Here is a 19,443-nt window from a genome sequence, read left to right on the forward strand (position 1 = left end):
ACCCAACTGTACCTCTCTGCCTCCACTCTTGACTCCAGGACCACTGCTGTCCTGACAGAAAGTCTGTCAGACATCAAATCCTGGATGAGAGATAACTTTCTTCAGTTGAACGTCAACAAGACCGAGACTCTCCTGATTGGCTCCAGTCGGCACCTCCTCACCTCAGGTGCTGACAACATCATGGTTGCACACTTCACCTTGCTAAACCAGTCCGGAACCTTGGGGTCTTGTTTGACCCTCAACTTTCCTTACTACCCCACATCTGCGCCATGACCGCTCTGCCTTCCCCCACCTCCGCAACATCGCCCGGCTCAGACACTGTCTCACACCACAGGCCGCCGAAACTCTCGTACACGCCTTCATTACATTGAGGCAAATTCACTGCTTGTTGGCCTCCCCAACTCCTCCCTCCATAGACTGCAGGTCATCCAGAACTCTGCAGCCCGTGTTCTCTCCCGCACCAGGCTCCGTGAGCCTATCACGCCCATTCTTGCTCAACTCCACTGGCTTCCCATCACACAGAGGATACAGTTCAAGATCCTGGTCCTCACCTACAAAGCCCTCCATGGTCATGCTCCCCATTACCTTTCCAACCTCCTAACCCCTTATCACCCTGTTCGCTCTCTCCGCTCAGCGGGCTCCAAGCCTGCTTTACGTCCCCCGCCTTGCTCGCCCCACTATCAGCGAGCGGCCTTCCACCACTCTGCACTTACACTCAGGAGCTCCATCCTGTAGTCCCTCCATCTCGCCCCCTCCCTCGCCACCTTCAAGACCCACTTCAAGACCCGCCCCTTCGACCATGCTTTCAATCGTATTACTTCCCCCCTGCCCTCCCCCACTCCGACCCTCAGCTCAGGTCCGTAATCTCTGTCTGTCCAGCGCCTTGGGATATCCTCCAGACGTGAAAGGGGCTATACAAATATAATTTTGTTGTTGTATGTCTAGAAGACGTGAAAAGCGCTATAGCAAATACAAGGATTATTATTATAATAAAGAAATGGTGAGTGTTGGTCATTTAAAAAAAAATCAACATTTTTAATAGGTACTTTTCTGAGAGTACAAAGAGCTTTGCACTTTATTTGGCCTGTCTAAGACCTATGATGAGAGTACATAAAGTCAAAACCCAAACTGGAAATGTATTCTCTGTGTATTTATATCTGTCATGTTAATTATGATGACAAATCAAAGTAATAGCCATAAAGGAAGCCATAACTAATAGCCATAATGTCTTTGGTTTGGCTCTTATACATGCTTTTTCCTCTTTCTCTTATTATTCTTTTTTATCATATCCCATCTTATGTCCAAGCTGATACTGCGGAGTCACCATCGGGAGAATCAATCTGAAGAGGCACATAGACACATTTTTGGGGGCTTACAAATTAAATGTATGTTTAAATCGAACCTACAGATGATTTACTGTTTCTGAAGCTGAACTCACTTTCTTCATTTCATAAAACCGTCAGGCCTCAACACAGATGTAACTCTTTATTTCATGTCACCTTATTGTGTAATCTACTTTCCCCATTTAAATTAAACTAGAATAAAATGAATTACTGCTTTTTGTTACAATGTAATAAGTCAGGTTGACACAAAGAAAAAAAGAGATCCCTATTTAAAGGAACAGTGCTTCAGTAAATACCCCATCTTATAATAATAATACTGGCATTTGATGTAGTGGAGTCCTGTAGCTCAGTGGTTAGAGCACTCACCTCGCACGTGAGAGAGAACTGGGTTCATTTCCGGCAGGAGGAAACCTTGGGCAAGTTTCCTTACTCCACATGCCTGATAATAATCCTTCAAGAAAAAAAACAATAAATTAGTCACTTCAATCCACGACTGTGGGACACTGCTGTGCACAATTGGCTGGTGCGTTTTGTCCACAAATATTCAGTCAATTCACTTTACAATATATTCTGTGAAGTGCTTTGAGACGTCCAGAAGATGTGAAAAGCGCTATATCAAAATCGCTGTATCAGCAGGGATTATTATTATTATAGTGCCTTATCAGTCTTCATGACGTCTCAAAGCGCTTTACAGAATATAGTGACTAAATTATTATTTTTAAAATATTTTGTTTCACCCCCGCCAAAGCTGAAAGAACAGACCAAATATTTATAAAATGCCATAGATATCAATATTGATGCAATGATTATTTATTAATCAAAAGCAATATATGTCTGAGCTAAGGAAGTAATATTCAGATATTCTAATATAAATAATCCACATTTAAGGAAATTGATAAGGGATATGTACACATAAGGTGACAACAATGTTTGGTTTCAGTAAAATTTTAATGGCTCAAGTTACTGTTACAGGGAAAATGTGGGCCCACTCAAGGATATATAGGGTATAAGTATTGTGGAGAACAAGGAAATGGCAGATGTGCTAAATAAGTTCTGTGCATCTGTGTTTACAATAGATGATGGGGAGGTCCTGGGAGATAGAAATAGATGTGAAGAAATAGCTGTTAGATATAGATATCAATAAAGAAGCAGGAAACAAAGATTGATGGAACTTAGAGTGGACAAGCCACCAGGGTCCAATGGATTTATCACTGAGTGCTGAGGGAAATTAAAACCCAAACAGTGCAAGTTTTGACTTAAAACGTTTGTAAATCTGTACAAACTGGAAGGGTTCCAAAGGATCGGAAGGTGGTAAATATCACACCATTGTTCAATAGAAAGGAACCAAATAAACCTGGGAACAGCATGACTGTCAGTTTCATGTTGCTGGTTGAAAAATGTTGGGACTCAATTAAGTGGGTATCAGCCTGGCTCCATTGATAGAACTCTCACCTCTGAATCAGAAAGTCATCGGGGCTTTGAACTCATATAGTCGAGGTGCCATCCTTCAGCAAAGAAGTTAAACCATGGTTCTGTCTGCCTGTTCAAGTGGATGTTAAATAGCCCATTGCATAATTTGAAAAGAGAAGGAAATTTCTCGCGGTGCCCTGACCAACAATCCCCAATAAAATTGGTCGCCACGTTTCTCCACAAAACACAGTCACTTTACAAAATATCCTGTAAAGTACTTTGAGATGTCCTCCCAATGCAAAAGACGCTATCTCAAATGTAAGGATATAAAATTCTTCTACAAGAGAAAATAAATAATAATATAATAATATAATAATCCTTGCATTTGATATAGCGCTTTTCACTTTGTCTCGACGTATCAAAGCGCTTTACAGAATATATTGTAAAGTGAATTGACCGTATATTTGTGGGCAAAACACGGCGGCCAATTGCGCACAGCAGTGTCCCACACACAGTCGTGGATTGAAAATGACCAATTTATTATTGTCTTATTTTTGGTGGGATTATTATTAGGTGTGTGGAGTAAGGAAACTTGCCCAAGGTTTCGCCCTGTCTGAACCCAGGTGTCTCGCTTGCAAGGCGAGTGCTCTAACCACCGACCTACAAGCCTCCAGTTAACTTAACTGGAGTTAACTTAACCAGAAGATTCCAGCAGTAAAAAATGAGGTTAGTCTCAGATGTAAGATGGACAACATTAGTAGAGAATGACCATTAAACATTAGTTTATTTAACAAAGTTTTTTTTAGTAAAGTTGCTTTGAAAATATGTAAACATACAAATCAGAACTGTAAGACATGAAGCAAATAAAATTTAAATATGAGATGTCAATTTTTGCAGGGGCTCGGTTCTACTACTGTATTTTGATGGTCACATTTCAAGAGAAATCTGTAGGTGATGTAAACTTTAGAGACATTGAAGTCACCTGATGTGCAAGGTAGGCCACGGGCAGGCACCGATGGGGTGAGGTAGGCCATGGGCGAGCACCGGTTGAGTGAGGTAGGCCGTGGGCTGACACCAGTGGGGTGAGCTAGGCCGTGTGCGGGCACCGGTGGGGTGAGCTAGGCCGTGGGCGGGCACCGGTGGGGTGAGCTAGGCCGTGGGCGGGCACCGGTGGGGTGAGATAGGCCATGGGACTTCAAATCTCCCGCTTGAACCACGGGAAGCACGCGACCGCCAAGATCAGATAGGAGCAAGCGACCACCGAGGCCACGGGTGGATGAACAAATCGGATGGACCAGGGGTAGTTGGTGTCCGTCCCGCGAGGCAAAGTTGCTTCAGGTGCGGAGACGCCATTTCCAAATCTCCCGCCTGAACAATGGCCGAATCCAGCTACGGGACATCATTTCCAAACGCCATTTTCAAATCCTCCAGGCTAAGTATAGTGTTAATTTTGCTACATTCCTATATGCTATCCTTTCTGCTGTCTTGTCCGCTCTCCTTTCCCTTCCTTTCCATTATCACTTTCCCTCCCTGTCTCTGGAACGTACGCCATGATCGCCATCCCCTCTCTCCCCCCCCCCCCCCCCGCCCCCGAGTTGTCTCCCAGAGCCCAAGGGCTGAGGTTTCCCCGCTGATCGTTCGCTCCTGGTCTCTGCGTGCGCGTTTTGGGTTCCCGCCCCGACCCGAGCCACTCCCTTTGAAAATGTTCCTGCTTCTAACACCCACACTCCGCCACTGTCCTTCTCTCCCACCGCCCTCCTCACCTTCTCCTTATCATGGACCCCACATTGCCTCCCTCTGCTCCAGCCTGGGCATCCTCCGCCAAGCCCATCATGACTCCCGGCATTAGTTGTCCCAGACCAAACCTGGCTGGCCCCCAGTGACCCCAACTCCTTGTTAAAGCCTCCCCCCCGGCTACACTATTCACCACACTCCCCACCCAAGCCAACACAGCAGTGGGGTGGCCCTTATCTCCCAAGCCTCCCTTGGTCTATCCCCCTATTTTCATTTGGCTGTTTCTCCTCCTTTGAGCACCTCACACTCTACCATCCCTCCTCTACCTCTCAAAATTCTCCTAGATTACCGCTCCCCCAAACCTCTTGGCTTCTTCCCCACCTCCTCAGATTTCACTGCCCTCTTCTCCCTAAACCTCATCCTCCATGACAATTTGCCGACCCACAACTATGATCATTCCCTCAACCGTTGTCATCACACATGACTTTGATATTTCCGACCTGTCCATCATAGACAAGTCCATCTCAGACCACTTCCTTATCTCCCCCTCCTCCCACATCCCCTCCCTTCTTCCAAGCCTCCACCATCTTTTTCCACTCCTGGAAGTCCCTCACAAATGCCCTCTCTTCCTAGGACCTCCTCTCCCTCTGGCCTTCCATCCACATTGATCTTGATGCAGCCATCAAGCTGTTGAATGACCGTCTCCCCTGAAATCCAGCTCTGTTTCCAAATCTACCCGCTCCTCACCTCTGCTCACTTAAAATCCAGACCTGGATTCTCAAATGTAGATGGCAGAAATCTGGCCTCACAATTCACCACCAGTTGTGGCTCGAGCACTTCCTCTCCCTTTCATAGGCCAAAACTGACTTTTACTCCAAAGTCATCCTGGAGGCCAAAAACAACCCAAAGACACTGTTCTCCACTGTCCATCACCTCCTCTGTGCGAAGAGTTCTTCGCCTCAAAAGATTAAAAACAACAGAATTACATTTGTATAGCTCCTTTCACATTGGGAGGACATCCCAAGGCACTCGACAATCAGTGTTTTGGACCCGAGCTGGGGGTTGGGATTGGGGTGAGTAGAGGGCGGGGGGGGGAAGGAGGGTGATCGAAGGCACGGTCGAAGTGGAGGGTTTTGAGATGGATCTTGAAGGAGGCAAGGAAGGTGGGGTGAGGCAGTGGGACTGCGGGATGAGGGACTCCAGAAGGTGGAGGAGAGTAGCTGAAGGCCCGCCCTCCAATGGTGGGGGACGTGAAGTAGGCAAGATCCCGCTGAATGGAGGGAGCAGGCAAGTTGGTAGGGGGTTAGGTGGTCACAGAGGTAGAGGGGGAGCAAGGCCATGGAGGGCTTTGAAAGTGAGGACCAGGATCTTGAACTGTATCCTCTGTGTGATGGGAAGCGAGGATGGAGATGATAGGATCATGGAGCCTGCTGTGGGAGAGGACACAGGCTGCAGAGTTCTGGATGATCTTTTGGCTTGGCTGCATCGTCCAGTCCCTTCTCCAGTCCCTTCTACCCCACCCAGACCATCCACATCGCCTTCTCCTTCCACCGTGGCTCCTGCCACTCCCCTTCCTTACACTCCTTTACTCCTATTGCTCCCTCCTCCCTCTCAACCACGATCACCTGCATGAACCCGTGCTTACGGCAACCTCCCCCCTACCCCGGCTCGGAGTCAGGCTCCACCACTGTTAAGCATCCTGAGACGCTACCCTGCATGAAGGCACTATATAACTGCAAATTGCTGTTGTATATTTGACAGCAATTTTTATTTTGATATTAATTGAAGAGGACATAATTTTGAAGGGGGCAATTTGATGCAAGTCATGTGATTTTGATGTGATTTCTTATGTATTACATCCAATGTTACTTCCTAAATGAAAACTATTTAATCTGTATTTGAAAGAATCAACACTTCCTGCTTTAACACTCTCCCTAGGGAACCTGATCCAAAGGTTCACTCTTCACTCACTGATATAGTATTTGCGTAGATTTGTTCCGAATTTACCCCCCTTCAATCACATGCCGTGTCCTCTGGCTTTACTATTCTGGACAAGTTGAAACAGCTTGTCATGACCTATATTGTCTAGCCCCTTTAGAATCTTAAAGACAGCAAGCATGTCGCCTCTCAATCTTCTATTTTCCAGTATGAATGTGCCCAATTTACTTAGTCGCTCTTCATAGTCCAGTCATTCCATTCCCCAATCATTTTGGTTACCCTCCTCTGCATCTTCTCGATTTCTCCAATATCCTTTTTGTGCTGGGCGACCAGAACTGGACACGAATTCTAAGTATGATCTCACCAATGGATTATATAGATATACAGATTTATATAGATTAATCTAGATTACATTTATAAAAACTTGTATTTATATTTAGAAATTTACAAGCAGTGGAGATTGGGATTTTAAGAAATGGAATGAAGTAAGCAGCTTCGAAGTCAGGAGCTTTGAAGTCAGGAGGGACAGTTTCTAGATGTTGATGATGTTGACTGGCAAGTGGGTCAAGAATGGGTAGCCAGAAGGTGAATCAATGGGAAGCTTCATGCAACACAATAATCTGATGAGAAGTGGAGGAGAAAAGGAAATAAGATGAAGAAATGAGGGATGGGAGAAGGAGGTGATGAAGGAAACTAAGACAGCAAAGCTGTTGGCATAAATTTTGAAAAGAAAAAGTAATGAGCAGATCATATTTCATATCTAGAATCAGAGTAGAGGACACAGGAGATGGGTGGTGGGGGGGAGGGGGGGGGGTCGGTGGCGCTGAAAGAAGTGGATTTGAATAGGAGTGGGATATCCAGCTCAACAATATAGTTCACCAGTTTATTAGATCAGGGGAGAATGTTTAATCCTATTTTCCTGCCTTTTTTTCCATACCCTTAATTCCAAGGATGGTGGTACAAAAGAGAAGTTTGCCATCCAGAATAATCCTGGAGGATTCACCATAGAGAGGAATACTTATGTGGTCAAGTCATATCTGACAGTGTATAGCCAGGCAGGTTGTATTTAATAGATACATAGAGGATCCGTTATTTTTTGTACCTTTAATGACATTTTATTGAGTGTCTTTTTCATACAAAAAGTTTAGCCTTAAAGGCTCTTACATTCATTTTCTAAGGCTCACTCAGTTCATACAGTGTTCAAATGATGCTCATTGGTAGCTCAAACTAACAGTTTGGCGGAAAACATTTAACCATTTTATCATAGAATCTTCTTACCATGAAAACTGAAGATGTGCAGCAAGAACAGAATTTCTATTCTCTTTGGTGCGATTCTCTTTAGTCCTGTGCATTCAAAGAAAAGTCAGCAGGTTGCCTTCTTCAGCTGTGCTTCCAAATCATTCCATAGAACAAGCACACAAAATTCTTTGTACAAGTTTTCTTTACAAGGTTGTGCTCTGCAATTTGTATTATAAAAGTTTTAGAGAAAATATAGCAAAAGATCACAAACCGGTTACAGCAATGTTATATTTCCTTGAGTGCATCTCATAATTAAAAAAAATCCCTCTGGTGGTATGAAAAAAAAACCCAAACATTAACATTCAGAACTGAATTTTATCTAAAATACAGCAACATATGGCTCAGAAAACTGGGAATGAATTGTTTGTAGATTGCTGATCTGAACTCATTTTTCACATTAGATTTTAATAAATATTCAATTTGATTTGAATATCAAGCAAAATAAGCAAAATAGAAGCCCACGGTATTAAAGGGACAGTGGCAGCATGGATACAGAAGTACAATTTCCAAGTTTGCAGATGATACTAAGTTAGGAAAAGTGGTAGGCAATGAGGAGGATAGTAGCAGACTGCAAGAAGACATAGACAGACTAGTAAAGTGGGCAGACACGCGGCAGATGAAGTTTAACGTGGAGAAATGTTAAGTGATGCATTATAGGATGAAGAATGAGGAGAGGCCATATAAGTTGATGGTAGAATCTTAACGGGGCTGAAGGCACAGAGAGACCTGGGGGTTCATATGAGTAAATCTTTGAAGGTGGCAGGACAGGCAGATAAAGTAGTTAAAAAAGCATATGGGATACTAGACTTTATGAATAGGGGCATAGAATACAGAAGTCAGGAAGTTATGATGAACCTTTATAAAACACTGGTGAGGCCTCAGCGAGAGACTGTGTTCAGTTCTGGGCACTACACTTTAGGAATGATGTCAAGGCATTGGAGAGGATGCAAAGGAGATTTACCGGGATGGTACCAGGAATGAAGGACTTCAGTTATCAGGAGAGGCGAGAGAAGCTCCTTGGAGCAGAGAAGATTAAAAGGACACTTAATAGAAGTTTTCAAAATTATGAGGGGATTCGATAGGGTGAACAAGGAGAAACTATTTCCATTGGCGGGTGAATTGGTAACCCGAGGACACTGATGGTGGAAGCCGATTCAATAACAACTTTTAAGAGAGAAGTAGATAATTATTTGGGGAGGACAAGTTTGCAGGGCTATGGGGAGAGAGCAGGGGAGTGGGATTGATTTTGATAGTTTTTTTTCAAAGATCCAGCACAGACACAATGGGCCGAATGGCCTCCTTCTGTACGATATAATTCTATTATTTACAAATAATTTGAAAAATGACTGCTTCTTGACACAATTTACGAAGCATAATACCGGGTCACACATTGTATTTATTATTATTATTGACCAATTGGCTAGAAATTATCATAAATAATACATGCATTTGATATGGCACCTTATTAGGTTAAAACATCATGGAATTATTCTCTTTGAAATGTTGTAACTCATTTATGCAAATGCAGCATAATCTGTGCCAGCAAACTCCCAAGACAATAATCACTTGAATTTATTCAGTACCTTTCATACTCAAAGCGGGTAGCAGACGGGCAATGGGGGAAGGTGACCAAAGGCAGAGCAGAAGAGGTCGGTCTTTGAAGACAGATAATAATAATAATAATCCTTGCATTTGATATAGCGCTTTTCACGTCGGGAGGACGTCCCAAAGCGCTTCACAGAACACATTGTAAAGTGAATTGACTGTATATTTGTGGGCGAACGCGGCAGCCAATTGCGCACAGCAATGTCCCACAAACAGTCGTAGATTGAAAATGACCAATTTATTATTGGTTTTGGTTTTTGGAGCGATTATTATTAGGTGTGTGGAGTAAGGAAACTTGCCCAAGGTTTCGCCCTCTGCCTGGAATTGAACTCAGGTTTCTCGCTTGCAAAGCGAGTGCTCTAACCACTGAGCTACAGGACTCCACAAAGATGAAGAGGATGTGAGAAAGAGGAATTTTAGGTAGGAATTACAGAAGGTGGTAATGAAATCTCAACTGCTAATGGCCATGAAAAAATTCTGAAACATTTCATGTCTACCCTGGACTTCTATGTAGATCACCTCCAGGGAAATAACACTCTCCTTTATACCAGCTACCCTGTAATTTTATAGTTTCATGTCACATGCTTGATTGCAACACTGTTACCACAAAGATTTACTATCCTATAAATTAACACTGAAGTATGAATTATTCATTTGCAATATATAATAAATTCTACCTAATCTATCATTGTTATTTTGACTGCTTCGTACAGAGATAAATTATACTGTTTTATGCTCAAAATACTCTTTGGTTTCATTGGGATAAAATAATGTCCAAACAAGGTTCATTAGTTTAATCTCATACACAGATCAAAATTCCATAGTGGACCAGGTGGCTGTGATAAATGGATGTAGAACAGATATGTACCACAAAAATTTGGTGTGAAAGGGTATAAGTATTTCACACTGTCCTGCAGTAAAAACTATTGAAATGCTGAGGAAAAAAAATGAAGATCCGTTTTCAAAATTTTAGCAGTGATCTCTTCTGTACATTACAACTTGCACTTATATAGTGTCCCTCACACCACGTCGGCTCCCAGAGCGCTTGAAGTGGTGGAGCATGACGCTGAGCTGGGGAGAGAGGGAGGTGACCGTAGGCACGGTCGAATAGGAAGGTCTTCAGGCACGACCTGAAGGAAGGGGCAAAGCGCTTGAAAGTAGTATTTTGGTGGTTAGTGGCTGAAAGCGCAAGCACCAATGGTGGAACGGAGGGCATGAGGGGTATGCAGAATTCGTTCAGAATTAGTATATTATTCAAAAAATCATGCAGTGCTTTGTAAGATAAACTGAAGCAGTGTCAGGATACAACTCATACACCGATCCACTATATTGATCAACTGTCTGAATTGCTGATATGTTTTGACATTTATGTTAATAATACCAAATAAGTAAAATTGAATCCCTCTTTCAGATACCAGATCCTCAATAAGATCTCAGACTAAACAAGTCACACAATCTATCCAAAACCCCCAAAAATCAAGCCAACCACAACTACAATCGCAACACAATATTTGGATCAGAGTTGAAACTAAAGAATCCTGCAAACCTGAAATTGCTTACTTTCAAAATATTTGTACAACCTGGACTGGAAAGGATGACCACAGTACATGTGGATCGTAATTTGTTGTTGTCAATAAAATGAAATTATAATATTGTATACCTCAATTGATTTCTTTGCCAAATATGTATCTAATTCTATCTTTGATTTGTTGACAATGTGTATATTGCCTCTCCCTGGCTTCTCTATTTCAAGTACAATTAAACTTAACCAGAATGTGCAGTTGGGACCTTACCATTTCAATGAAAAGATGAAGTTCCTCAGGTCCAAAATGAAGAGGATCTGCTCTGCTGCCTTAGCCACACCCTCCCCCCAGCCTCCACCTTCCGTCACCTTTGACATCTCTCATTCATTCTGGAAGAAGCTCCATTTATCAGTATGGTTTGGTTGGTTGAACTCTTGCCTCTGAGTCTCTGACTGTGGGTTCAAGCCCCATACCAGGACTTTGAACTCATATCGTCCAAATTTACACTCCCAAGTCTATACTTCATTGTTTGGAGTTGCCGGATAAGACTTAAATTGAGATCCTGCCTGTCTGTTCAGGTGGACATTAAAGATCTCACAGCACATAAACAACAAGATTACATTTGTATAGCGCCTTTCACGTTAGGAGGACGTCCCAAGGTGCGGGACAGTGTACAGCGTTTCAGACCCGAGCTGGGGTCGGGGGGGGGGGGGGGGGGGATGACCAATGGCATGGTCGAAGAGGAGGGTTTTGAGGTGGGACTTGAAGGAGGCTAAGGAGGGGGTGAGGGGGAGTGATTGGGGGATGGAGTTCCAGAGGTTGGGGGCAGAGTGGCTGAAGGCTCTCCTGCCAATGGTGGAGTGGGTGGGTCGGGGGACGTGGAGCAGGACAGAGCCGGCTGAGAGGAGGGAGTGGGCAGGTTGGTAGGGTTTAGGTGGTTGCAGAGGTAGGGTGAGGTGAGGCCATTGAGGGCTTTATAGGTGAGGACCAGGATTTTGAACTGGATCCTCTGAAGGATAGGGAGCCAATAGTCGGGCGAGAGTGGGGGAAATAGGGTCACAGAGTTTGGTGCGGGAGAGGACACGGGCTGCAGAGTTCTGGATTATCTTCAGCCTGTGGAGGGAGGAGTTGGGAAGGCCGACAAGCAGGGGGTTTGCAGTCGAGCCTGGAGGTGAAGGCATGAACAAGAGTTTCGGCGGCCTGAGGGGTGAGGTAGTGGCGAAGTCGGGCAATGTTACGGAGGTGAGGGAAGGCAGAGAGCATCATGGCTTGGATGTGGGTAAGAAAAGACAGTTGAGGGTCAAACAAGACACCTAATTTCCTGACTGGCTGGTGAGTTGGTGTGCAACCGTGGAAGTTGATGCTGCCAGAGCCTGAGGTGCAGAGGCACTGGCGCGAGACAATCAGGAGGGCCTCAGTCTTGTTCACATTCAACTGTAGTCATTAACCTTTACAGTAAATCACGTGAAACACTTTGAAATGTCCACCCTGAAAGGCCCTATAACAAACGTGCTATTAATATTCTGTGACTTACCATATACCATCAATAGTACACTGGAATTAGTGCCTATTGATGATGAACTCAGAATGTGGGGCTTGAAACCACAATCGAGTCCACGAGACATGAGTCTTTTATTTCACCCAATGTCATACTCAAGTAGTTTACCAGAAACTGAAGTAAAGTTAACTGGCATTTTGTGACTTACCTGTCTTTTTTTGAAGATCATGTTTGTCATCCTCCAGTTTTCTGGTCTAGTTTCCCTTCCCTCCCCCCAAAAAATTGGAAAATTAAAGTCAGAACTGGTGCTATTTTTTCCTTGGTTCCCTCGGGATCCTTGAATACAAATCCTCAGAACCCAGTGTATTATCCAACTTAAATTTGAGTAACAGTTCAGCAGCATTTCTGTTTTTATAACCTCTACTTACTGTTCTGGTGATTCGACATTCTCAATGTCAACAAACTCTGCGAAAAATGAGTTAAAGTACTCATTTATTATCTCTGCCATTCCTTCACTTTCCACTGCAAGGATATCGCTATCACTTAACTGCACTGCCCTTACTTTGAATTTCTTTTTTTCTAATAATCTGTTTATTGAAAGCCCTTTAGGTTTTTTGCTGCTTTTCTCTCACACTCCCTTCTATAGTCAATTCACTTTACAGTGTGTTCTGTGAAGCGCTTTGGGACGTCCTCCCGACGTGAAAAGCGCTATATCAAATGCAAGGATTATTATTATTATTATTATTATTTGGCTTTCTAATGTGAATCTCCCCACATCAACCAGCAGGGGGCACATGCACCAACAATCAATATTCAAACTATCCTGAGCAAAAAGCTGAAGAGAAACTCAAAACAATGCAATCTTCGGGATAAATATTACGTACAACTGATTGTAGGTGGAGGGAATTGTAATGACAGTTATGTTCTCACAGAATTCACCCTATTGGTTGAAAGTGATTTTTTTCTAAGCGACGTAAAAACCACAATGTGTCTCTGGCAGTGTAGAATTCTGGCAGTTTGACAAGTGAATGTCCTCAGGGAAGGAATATTACTGTTCTAACTTGGAATTTTAGAGAAAACTGGCATTTTACTCCTGTATTAAGTCATCCAAAGCCACCAAAATCGTGACAGGAAGAGATTGGCCAATGCTCCATCGCAATGCACCCTCAACAGTAACAACATTAGAGATGGGACCTGTCTGCCAATTCTCTACAAGATTATGACCAGAACTACTTAGCATAAAAATAATTGTCAGGAACACACAACCTGTTGTTACTGAGCATCGATATGTGTAAATCTATTTGCAATACCAGCAACAAAAACAAGGCAAAAATCTTCTCTGTAAACCCTTTTTACCCTAATTGTCATTGGTTGGAACTGTCCTGATTCAACTATATTCCTTATGTGGAGAAGCTGAAATGCAGTTTAGCACCACTTTCTTAACCAGGCATCTTCAAACAATGCATTTGGCCAAAGATAATAATCTGCTTTTATATTAAAACAAAATATTGACCCTTGATATTGGCCACTGAAACATAATCATCTTTGAGCTTGTAACTTTACAAGCTTTAAGTGTACTTTAAAAATTCAATTATTTGCAAAGGTCTAGTGTGAAATTTCCTCCAGTTTTATTTAACTTTCCGTTTGTAACTGAAATTCATTTAAAAATATGCTTACTTCACCAATCAATGCAAGTCACAAAAAGAGGCTCCTCCCAATTCTGTAGGTTTTTTTCCCAACTAGTCTCTGCTGTACTTCTTGATAGTGTAAAGGAACTCATTTCCATTGTATATCACTGGTGTAGCTGTGTTTATAGATTGAGGTGCATGGACTGGGGTGCATGTTGTTTAAGTCGATAAACAACTTTAAGTCGAAAAATTTGCTTATAATATTATGGTTCTCGCTTCGACATTAATTTTATTATTTTTGCTTCAAGGCATTTTTCAGGGGTGGGGGGGAGGCAGACAGGGGCGGCAGACAGGGGCGGGGGGGGGGCAGCTTCACTCTCCCCCCCCCCCCAAAACAGCCTCACTCTCCCCCCCCCCAAAACAGCCTCACTCTCCCCCCCCCCAAAACAGCCTCACTCTCCCCCCCCCCCAAAACAGCCTCACTCTCCCCCCCCCCCAAAACAGCCTCACTCTCCCCCCCCCACCCCAAAACAGCCTCACTCTCCCCCCCCCACCCCAAAACAGCCTCACTCTCCCCCCCCCACCCCAAAACAGCCTCACTCCCCCCCCCCACCCCAAAACAGCCTCACTCTCCCCCCCCCACCCCAAAACAGCCTCACTCTCCCCCCCCCCCAAAACAGCCTCACTCTCCCCCCCCCCCCCAAAACAGCCTCACTCTCCCCCCCACCCCAAAACAGCCTCACTCTCCCCCCCACCCCAAACAGCCTCACTCTCCCCCCCCCCCCACCCCCAAAACAGCCTCACTCTCCCCCCCCCACCCCAAAACAGCCTCACTCTCCCCCCCCCCACCCCAAAACAGCCTCACTCTCCCCCCCCCCACCCCAAAACAGCCTCACTCTCCCCCCCCCCCCCAACCCAAAACAGCCTCACTCTCCCCCCCCACCCAAAACAGCCTCACTCTCCCCCCCCCCACCCCAAAACAGCCTCACTCTCCCCCCCCCCCCAAAACAGCCTCACTCTCCCCCCCCACCCCAAAACAGCCTCACTCTCCCCCCCCCACCCAAAACAGCCTCACTCTCCCCCCCCCACCCCAAAACAGCCTCACTCTCCCCCCCCACCCCAAAACAGCCTCACTCTCCCCACCCCCCCCAAAACAGCCTCACTCTCCCCCACCCCCCCAAAACAGCCTCACTCTCCCCCACCCCCCAAAACAGCCTCACTCTCCCCCACCCCCCCAAAACAGCCTCACTCTCCCCCACCCCCCAAAACAGCCTCACTCTCCCCCACCCCCCAAAACAGCCTCACTCTCCCCACCCCCCAAAACAGCCTCACTCTCCCCCACCCCCCAAAACAGCCTCACTCTCCCCCACCCCCCCAAAACAGCCTCACTCTCCCCCACCCCCCCAAAACAGCCTCACTCTCCCCCACCCCCCAAAACAGCCTCACTCTCCCCACCCCCAAAACAGCCTCACTCTCCCACCCCCCAAAACAGCCTCACTCTCCCCCACCCCCCAAAACAGCCTCACTCTCCCCACACCCCCAAAACAGCCTCACTCTCCCCACACCCCCAAAACAGCCTCACTCTCCCCCCCCCCCAAAACAGCCTCACTCTCCCCCCCCCCCCAAAACAGCCTCACTCCCCCCCCCCAAAACAGCCTCACTCCCCCCCCCCCCAAAACAGCCTCACTCCCCCCCCCCCCAAAACAGCCTCACTCTCCCACCCCCCCACAGCCTCACTCTCCCCCCCCCCCCACAGCCTCACTCTCCCCCCCCCACAGCCTCACTCTCCCCCCCCCCCACAGCCTCACTCTCCCCCCCCCCCACAGCCTCACTCTCCCCCCCCCACAGCCTCACTCTCCCCCCCCCCCACAGCCTCACTCTCCCCCCCCCCCCACAGCCTCACTCTCCCCCCCCCCCACAGCCTCACTCTCCCCCCCCCCCACAGCCTCACTCTCCCCCCCCCACAGCCTCACTCTCCCCCCCCCCGCCTCACTCTGCCCCCCCAGCCTCACTCTCCCCCCACCCCCACAGCCTCACTCTCCCCCACCCCCCACAGCCTCACTCTCCCCCCCACCCCCAACAGCCTCACTCCCCCAACAACAGCCTCACTCCCCCCACCCCCCCAAAACAGCCTGACTCTCCCCCACCCCCCCAAAACAGCCTGACTCTCCCCCACCCCCCAAAACAGCCTGACTCTCCCCCACCCCCAAAACAGCCTGACTCTCCCCCACCCCCCCAAAACAGCCTGACTCTCCCCCACCCCCCCAAAACAGCCTGACTCTCCCCCACCCCCCCAAAACAGCCTGACTCTCCCCCACCCCCCAAAACAGCCTGACTCTCCCCCACCCCCCAAAACAGCCTGACTCTCCCCCACCCCCCAAAACAGCCTGACTCTCCCCCACCCCCCAAAACAGCCTGACTCTCCCCCACCCCCCAAAACAGCCTGACTCTCCCCCACCCCCCAAAACAGCCTGACTCTCCCCCACCCCCCAAAACAGCCTGACTCTCCCCCACCCCCCCAAAACAGCCTGACTCTCCCCACCCCCCAAAACAGCCTGACTCTCCCCCACCCCCCCAAAACAGCCTGACTCTCCCCACCCCCCAAAACAGCCTGACTCTCCCCCACCCCCAAAACAGCCTGACTCTCCCCCACCCCCAAACAGCCTGACTCTCCCCCCCCCCCCAAAACAGCCTGACTCTCCCCCACCCCCCAAAACAGCCTGACTCTCCCCCACCCCCAAAACAGCCTGACTCTCCCCCCCCCCCAAAACAGCCTGACTCTCCCCCACCCCCCAAAACAGCCTGACTCTCCCCCACCCCCCCAAAACAGCCTGACTCTCCCCCACCCCCCAAAACAGCCTGACTCTCCCCACCCCCCAAAACAGCCTGACTCTCCCCCCCCCCCCCAAAACAGCCTGACTCTCCCCCACCCCCCCAAAACAGCCTGACTCTCCCCCACCCCCCCAAAACAGCCTGACTCTCCCCCACCTCCCCCCCCAAAACAGCCTCACTCTCCCCCCCCCAGCCCACCCCCCACCAAAACAGCCTCACTCTCCCCCACCCCCCCAAAACAGCCTCACTCTCCCCACCCCCCAAAACAGCCTCACTCTCCCCCCCCCCCAAAACAGCCTCACTCTCCCCCCCCCCCAAAACAGCCTCACTCTCCCCCCCCCCCAAAACAGCCTCACTCTCCCCCCCCCCCCAACAGCCTCACTCTCCCCCCCCAAAACAGCCCTCACTCTCCCCCCCCCCCACAGCCTCACTCTCCCCCCCCCCCCCCCACAGCCTCACTCTCCCCCCCCCCCCACAGCCTCACTCTCCCCCCCCCCCCACAGCCTCACTCTCCCCCCCCCCCCACAGCCTCACTCTCCCCCCCCCCCCCCCACAGCCTCACTCTCCCCCCCCCCCCCCACAGCCTCACTCTCCCCCCCCCCCACAGCCTCACTCTCCCCCCCCCCCACAGCCTCACTCTCCCCCCCCCCCCCACAGCCTCACTCTCCCCCCCCCCCACAGCCTCACTCTCCCCCCCCCCCACAGCCTCACTCTCCCCCCCCCCCCCACAGCCTCACTCTCCCCCCCCCACAGCCTCACTCTCCCCCCCCCACAGCCTCACTCTCCCCCCCCCACAGCCTCACTCTCCCCCCCCCCACAGCCTCACTCTCCCCCCCCCCACAGCCTCACTCTCCCCCCCCACAGCCTCACTCTCCCCCCCCCCCACAGCCTCATCTCCCCCCCCCCCACAGCCTCACTCTCCCCCCCCCCCCACAGCCTCACTCTCCCCCCCCCCCACAGCCTCACTCCCCCCCCCCCACAACAGCCTCACTCCCCCCCCCCCCCCACCCCCAACAGCCTCACTCCCCCCCACCCCCAACAGCCTCACTCCCCCCACCCCCAACAGCCTCACTCCCCCCCCACCCCCAACAGCCTCACTCCCCCCCACCCCCAACAGCCTCACTCCCCCCCACCCCCAACAGCCTCACTCCCCCCCACCCCCAACAGCCTCACTCCCCCCCACCCCCAACAGCCTCACTCCCCCACCCCACAGCCTCACTCCCCCCCACCCCCAACAGCCTCACTCCCCCCCACCCCCAACAGCCTCACTCCCCCCCCCACACAGCCTCACTCTCCCCCCCCAAAACAGCCTCACTCTCCCCCCCCCAAAACAGCCTCACTCTCCCCCCCCCAAAACAGCCTCACTCCTCCCCCCCCCCAAAACAGCCTCACTCTCCCCCCCCCCAAAACAGCCTCACTCTCCCCCCCCCAAAACAGCCTCACTCTCCCCCCCCAAACAGCCTCACTCCCCCCCCACCACAGCCTCACTCCCCCCCCCACAGCCTCACTCCCCCCCCCACAGCCTCACTCCCCCCCCCCCCCCCCCCCCCACAGCCTCACTCCCCCCCCCCACAGCCTCACTCCCCCCCCCCCACAGCCTCACTCCCCCCCCCCACAGCCTCACTCTCCCCCCCCCACAGCCTCACTCTCCCCCCCCACAGCCTCACTCTCCCCCCCCCACAGCCTCACTCTCCCCCCCCACAGCCTCACTCTCCCCCCCCCACAGCCTCACTCTCCCCCCCACAGCCTCACTCTCCCCCCCCACAGCCTCACTCTCCCCCCCCCACAGCCTCACTCTCCCCCCCCACAGCCTCACTCTCCCCCCCCCACAGCCTCACTCCCCCCCCCCCACAGCCTCACTCCCCCCCACCCCAAACAGCCTCACTCCCCCCACCCCAAACAGCCTCACTCCCCCCCACCCCAAACAGCCTCACTCCCCCCCACCCCAAACAGCCTCACTCCCCCCACCCCAAACAGCCTCACTCCCCCCCCCAACAGCCTCACTCCCCCCCCACAGCCTCACTCCCCCCCCCCCACACAGCCTCACTCCCCCCCCCACAGCCTCACTCCCCCCCCACAGCCTCACTCCCCCCCCCACAGCCTCACTCCCCCCCCCCACAGCCTCACTCCCCCCCCACAGCCTCACTCCCCCCCCACAGCCTCACTCCCCCCCCACAGCCTCACTCTCCCCCCCCCACAGCCTCACTCCCCCCCCCACAGCCTCACTCTCCCCCCCACAGCCTCACTCCCCCCCCCACAGCCTCACTCCCCCCCCACAGCCTCACTCTCCCCCCCCACAGCCTCACTCCCCCCCACAGCCTCACTCCCCCCCCAACAGCCTCACTCCCCCCCAACAGCCTCACTCCCCCCCCAACAGCCTCACTCCCAAACAGCCTCACTCCCCCCTCAAAAAAACAGCCTCACTCACCTCGAAAAGCAGCCACTCACTCACTCCCCCCCCGCCCAGCCATCCCACACAGGCCTCCCCCCGCCAGCCTCCCCACAGGCTCCCCCCCCGCCAGCCATCCCCACAGGCCCTCCCCCCCCGCCCAGCCATCCCCACAGGCCTTCCCCCCCCGCCCAGCCATCCCCACAGGCCCTCCCCCCACCAAAAGAAAACCAGACAGACAGAG

At 50.0% G+C, this 19,443-nt stretch overlaps 1 long non-coding RNA gene across 1 annotated transcript; it reads right to left on the reverse strand.

The window, feature by feature from the left end:
* Positions 1 to 1,774: 1,774 nt before the first annotated feature.
* LOC103186423 lies at positions 1,775 to 19,260 on the reverse strand. The gene is made up of 3 exons (XR_006084860.1): positions 19,239 to 19,260; positions 7,704 to 7,882; positions 1,775 to 1,794 (listed from the first exon to the last, which is right to left on the reverse strand). It is a non-coding gene; the product is annotated as an uncharacterized LOC103186423 (long non-coding RNA).
* Positions 19,261 to 19,443: the final 183 nt, after the last annotated feature.

The sequence above is a fragment of the Callorhinchus milii genome, unplaced genomic scaffold (genome assembly GCF_018977255.1).
Source record: "Callorhinchus milii isolate IMCB2004 unplaced genomic scaffold, IMCB_Cmil_1.0 Scaffold2, whole genome shotgun sequence".
Lineage (NCBI taxonomy): Eukaryota > Metazoa > Chordata > Chondrichthyes > Chimaeriformes > Callorhinchidae > Callorhinchus > Callorhinchus milii.